This window comes from Nanorana parkeri, unplaced genomic scaffold, assembly GCF_000935625.1.
Source record: "Nanorana parkeri isolate BGI_ZX_2015 unplaced genomic scaffold, ASM93562v1 scaffold88, whole genome shotgun sequence".
Taxonomy (NCBI): Eukaryota; Metazoa; Chordata; class Amphibia; order Anura; family Dicroglossidae; genus Nanorana; species Nanorana parkeri.
Window position 1 is genome coordinate 533914 of NW_017306356.1, and position 6317 is coordinate 540230.

At 44.0% G+C, this 6317-nt stretch overlaps 1 pseudogene; it reads right to left on the minus strand.

Moving 5' to 3' along the window:
• Nucleotides 1-382: 382 nt before the first annotated feature.
• On the minus strand, nucleotides 383-2183 carry LOC108783772 (annotated as a pseudogene).
• Nucleotides 2184-6317: the final 4134 nt, after the last annotated feature.

Consider the following 6317-nt stretch of genomic DNA (forward strand, 5'->3'; position numbering starts at 1 on the left):
GAGGTATGAACGAAAGTGGAGGCACTCATCAACAAAACACTCCTGTTCCAAATCTTTGCTGTAGAGAGTACAAAGCTTATTTGCATGCTGGGATATTGCTGATGGCTCAGTTTTTGAAAGGTCTGTAATGAATTTAAAATTTCCAAAGAAAGAGTCATATGCAGTTTTTCTTCTCTTAAGCTCAGCAACCAAGTTGTCACAAATGACATAAAAGGTGTTTATCCTGAACTTTGTCGAGCTTCCCCTACTTGTGTCTTGCTGGAAGTTTCCTCCCTTGTATACCTTTCCTCTTAATCTCAAAGTCCTTGACAGTTGATTTTTCCATTGCTGTAGCTTCATAAGTTGTGAACATTTCTCTGGTGTCGTGAACAAACTGGATCAGTTACTCATACAGCTCCAATACAATTCCAACATCAATGTCAATGCTTTGGACTTTTTTGCTAACTGCACCAAATCTTTCTAGGACAGTACCCCACAAACCACTCATGAGTGCAGTCTCCAGACGTCGTATTTTACACAGTAGACCTTCAGCTTCCTTGCGTGTTCCTAGTGCCTCTGTGGTATTGTCCTTAATTTGCTGTTAAGGCTTGGACTACTTGCGTCCAATTATGATTTAAGCTCCGACAGGCATCTTCCCTGGCTGACCACCGTGTGTCAGATAATCTCTTTAATGATAGAGTGTTGGGCATAGATGATAAGTGTTCTTGTAAAGCCTCCCATCTGTGAGTAGAAGCAGTAAAAAAAATGTAAAGGTATTGTAGGAGACAAAAGAATGAGCAGGCTTCAGTGCAACTTTCAGCAGCATGCTCCCCTACTAGATTTAAAGAGTGTGCAGCGCATGGAACATAAACAGCAAGTGGGTTTCTTTCCAGAATTCTGGCTTGCAATCCTCTATAATGACCAGTCATATTGCTTGCATTGTCATATGATTGACCACGACAGTTGGCAATATTAAGATCATACGACCTAAAAGTGGTGAGGACCACATCAGCCAGTTGTTCCGATTTATGTCCAGAATTTGGAATGAATTGTAGAAAGCGCTCAATCGGCAAGCCATCATCCTTGACATACCTTAAGATCAAGGCCAGCTGATCCATGTGGGAGCTATCAGGTGTTGAATCGACAATGATAGAATAATATTTCACTGCCTTTGCCTCCTTAACTATCTGCTTTGTAACAGTATCAGCCATAAGCTGAATGAAATTCTCACAGGTGGCAAATGAGAGGTAAGATGTGACTCCTTTTCCTGCATTGCCATAACGGGCAATGTGTTCAGCTAAAAATGGGTCAAATTCTGAAAGAAATTCAAACATCATCATGTAGTTTCCGTTGTGTGTGGAACCAAAACGGTCATCTTTCCCTCTGAAAGCAAGTCCTTGAGTACCAAGTGCCTTAACAGCAGCAACAACTCTTTTTAACACATTTCTGCAATATTGGATTTTCTCCCAACGCTACTTTGTAAGACTTTCATCAATTCTCCCCAATGTCCATGCTCTTAATTTTAAAGAGAGCACACATGATTTGTGTTCAGCTGAACGCTCGTGTTCATTTAATCAAGCTGTGCCATTTTTCCAGTCATTGAAGCCACTCTTTGCCAACTGGGATTTGACATCAAACAAACGGCATGGAGCACAAAACACTATTCCTTTGCTTTTGGAGTAAACCAAATAGCTCCTTTTTTGTTTCTCTCCATTAAAGTTTTATTTTACAAACAGGTGTTTGGTTAGCATCCTAGAAGTGTCGGCATAATCCCTTCTAGACTGTGTGAAGTCCAGATGGTCATTTTGAATTATTCCATGTTTAGTCACATGGTCTCGGGTATAATAATTTAAAACCCATTCAGCAGGGTCAGAGCTCACACCTCCTAGTATTTCAGGATCATCAAATTCTCTTGAACTCGAAGGTCCTCCATCAGATTTAGAAGGCTCAGTTTCACTGACAATATTACTGTTAGCTTCTGAAGTGTCATAACTGCATGTGGCAACTACATCAGTTTCACAAATGTCAGCAGTTAATTCTTCAACCACCTCCTCACACTGCCCAATAGTAGAAGAGGCCACAGGTTTGGTGAAAAACAGATCAATTTTTCCTGTCTGTTCAATCTCCCTGGCTTGTTTTTCACGCCTTATTTTGGCATTTTTTTTGTACCCTGCTCCACTTAGCCTTTTTCGCCTGTCACTCATGGCTGCTAAGGATAGTACCAATGCTGTGATGAATACAATTAGATTGCGTTATCTGCATTTTATGTAAGAGTACTTACATATTTGACTATTAACACTTACCTAAATTATAGACAAGTTTTGCCAATACAAATAGTCTATAAATACAAATATAGGTTGCTCTATTAGCGTAGCCATTTATCCAACTGTACATCCAGAGCCGCCATTTATAGACCGGATACATCCTAAATATAGAGCCATTTATCCAACTGTCCATCCAGAACTGCCATTTATAGACCAGATACATCCTAAATATAGAGCCATTTATCCAACTGTCCATCCGGAGCCGCCATTTATAGACCAGATACATGCTAAATATAGAGCCATTTATCCAACTGTCCATCCGGAGCCGCCATTTATAGACCAGATACATGCTAAATATAGAGCCATTTATACAACTGTCCATCCAGACCCGATATTTATAGACCGGATACATCCCAAAATATAGAGCCATTTATCCAACTGTCCATCCAGAGTATATTTAGGTATCTATAAGAGGTTCTGGATGGAAAGTTGACACCAGGGACACCAAGGACTGATCTGCATATCTCCACTTACTGCTTATACACTATAACCAAGTATATTATTGAATATCTTTTGCAATAATATACTTCAAACTAGGGACCGAATACAAGCACCGATACTTTTCCTCAAGTACTCTCCAATACCAATTACCGATATCTTTTTTTTTTTTGTGTGTGTGTGTCATGTGACAGTTTTATAAAACAATACAGGCTAATAATTAATGCCAGGGCATGGTCACAGCTGCACCTTAGGTAGTTCTGCCACTGACTCCAAACTTTTCTAGAGTCTACAAATCACAACAATACATTATACAGCAATGCAGAATAAACCGACGTACGTCCTTGGCAGCGAAAGGGTTAAGGGCAGGTTTCAAGTTTCAATTCTCCTTGCCAGACGGTCCCCTGGGGAGACGGAGGATTTAAGCATTCTGTTTTGACTGGGCTGAGGCACGAGGGGGGGAAGGGGGAGACCGGAGACTGTGTACTTGTGCAGTGTACAGGGGAGGAAAGAGAGGAAGATCGGGACGAGAAGGTAATGTCCCGTGCCGTCAGGGAACCGCTCATGTCTCAGTGTCTGATGAGGAAGCTGTTCACTAAGAATGGCTGCGGCTTCCTCATTAGACACTGAGACATGTAAATGCTCGGACAGTTCCACAATTTAGAAGCTTTCCAGAATGTCCTGCACAGAAACAAAGACTGTGTACATGTACAGCAGCGTACAGGAGAGGAAAGAGAGGAAGTTCGGGACGAGAAGGTAATGTCCCCGACTCCCGTGCTGACACACTGACAGTAAACCGCACACACGGTATCTCAGGGTCTGATGAGGAAGCTGTTCACTGAAAACGGCTGCGGCTTCCTCGTCAGACGGTCAGACCCTGAGATATGAACGGTCCAAGCATTTACCTCATGTCCGAAGCTGTCCCGCTCACTGTCCCCTCTGCTCACCCTCTGCCTGGGGGGGCCGCCCCCCTGAAAAATGACGCCCAAGGCAAATGCCTACTTTGCCACGTGCTAGCTACGCCCCTGTGTACACACACACACACACACGCACACAACTCTCTCTCTCACACCTCCGAGCACTGGGCTGGCTTCTTTAGGAGGCTGCTCTCAGCCACCTGATCAGCCCAGGCTGGTCATTGGCAACACCTGGCCCCAGGACTGGAGATTTCCTCCCACCCAGAGCTCTAAGAACTCCCCTGTAACGGCCGCCGCCGTCAGCTGCGGGCAAGGAGGGAGGAAGCGGAAGCCAGCCGCTCAGTCGCTGGGCCGATTGCGTTCCAGGGTGGAGCGCACGCTCCTCACTTCCGGGTTTCGGAATGTAACGGCCGCCGCCGTCAGCTGCGGGCAAGGAGGGAGGAAGCGGCAGCCAGCCGCTCAGTCGCTGGGCCGATTGCGTTCCAGGGTGGAGCGCACGCTCCTCACTTCCGGGTTTCGGGACCGCGTGCGTTCCACCGTGGAACGCGGAAGTGCGCCGCTGCGTACGTCGGCTCCTCCTTCTCCTCGCATGGCGTTCCAAGATTGTGCCAGAACGCCTGCTGTCTCCTGGGACCCTCCACGAACCTCCAGATTGCTCCCTCCTGCGAGTCTGAATCCAAACAGGACCCCACCAAGGACCCCCTCTACCTCCATAGCCAAACTCTCCAAAGTGCAAGTATTCTAAGTGCAGTTGCACCTGTTGTCATCAGGACTGGTTGATTACAATTTCAAGCCTTAATACTACGGGGAACTGGAACGATACCAAATAACTGCATTGCCATCTAAGTTCTGCTAAAACTCCTTACTCATTAATTGTACTCAGATTATTGATTTGCTCGCTTTAGGAATTAACCCTCTCCAACCCCACCTTATTATTTAACTTGAGGCTGTGATGCTAGGATCCCTAACTCTCTGTTAAACTTGAGAGTGAAACCAGGGGTCCATACCTGAGAAGCCTCCGCAGCTGAGATCCACGTTAACCCATTCCATACAAGCGTGACATCCCCAGAGCGCCAGATCCCATTTACAATTCAGAAAACCTGGAAGAATCTGAAAGGCCAGGTTCTTCTTTATAAATCGGTTTACTCTCTGAACCCTCTCAGCTTCTCTGGCTGAGAGTCCTGGATGCCATAGTTGCCAAACTACACTGTGGCATTGGCTTACACTGCCACACCCTGCATCCTGAGAATTCCACTCACTGCCTGCTCAGTGACACCAGGAGTGTTACGTTTACCTCCATCAACTTTGGGTAGACTGGTCCTTTAAGAGCTATTTGGCAACTAAGCAGAAAGCCCAAATAAAGTAACAAACATGATTCTTACAAAGCTAATATTTATCTTGTAACAGACCAAAACTTCCTTCATAGAGCAGAAGGCTTTATTTCTGTAATCCACCATTTTTTTGTATCCCTTGTCTGATAGCTCTATAATAAAACATTATTTTATACATTATAGATTGCATTCATAATAACTGGCTCCCCTAGAAATGAAATTTGAAATTGACAGTTACATGGCTGAAAAAAAGAGAGCCTTTTGCTTGTGTTAAAGTTGTGTGAGATGAGCCTATTATCATTTAAGCATTCTTGCCACTGAAATTAAAAACGCACACTCCTATTTTCTATGTGTTAGGTCTCATTTAGAGCCATTAAGAGCCAGACTTAAAAGGTCTATTTTAGGCGACAGTAATAATATTGTAAATGGGGGATGAAACCCTAATATCATGCATGGTTACCTGATGTAGATTATGGGGGCTTCTTCTTCACATAATGGGGATTATAAATAATTGTTCACATGTTCTCAGATACATCTAAATATATGATCCCATATATATAGCTGTGCATTATTACAGAAAGCACTACGAGTGGTTATGGTCATCGGCCTATACATTGGTAGATGAAACTTGTGAGGAGAAATAAATTGTGAGGAGAAATGTGAGGAGAAATAAATTTAATATGACTGAGTGTCACGGCTGGATTTTTCACAAGGCCACCAAGGCCCGGCCTCGGGACGTCCAGGGAGCAGAGGTGAGGCAGGGGTATAGAGGCACCGGGCGCAGTTCCTGGTGCAGTTCCAGGCACCAGGCGGGTAGTTTTCTAAGTTTTCTACGTTTAGCCCTGCTTTGGGCAAGCAGGGCTAAATGTAGAGAGGGGAAGCCACTTGTTTGTTTACAAGTGATCTACCCCATGTAGAGTTGGCTCTCCATTAATATAGTTAATGGAAACTGATGTATGTCTTGCCCAGAATTGGACAGGGGCTTTGATAGTCAAGTGTCCATAATTCCGTATATAAAGGTTTTGCTGTATGTCTGTATGTGAGAGGAACAAAATAACATTTGTTAAGGGTTTCCTAAAGAAAATGTCCTTAATCAACAAAATAATCTCAAAATGATTTATCCAGCTAATAAAGGCAGCCACCTTTACTTGGAAATAGTCAAAGTGGGAGAAAAGACAGATACGCACCATAATATGCCAAATGAACACTCCCTGGAAGACTGGACAGGTTTTACTCTGTATATCCATCTCATGATGTCAGAATCATTGTGAAATCAGTGGGAGCAGGATAGTCTTGCAACTCTCTCTTCCAATTCCTGTAGGCAGATT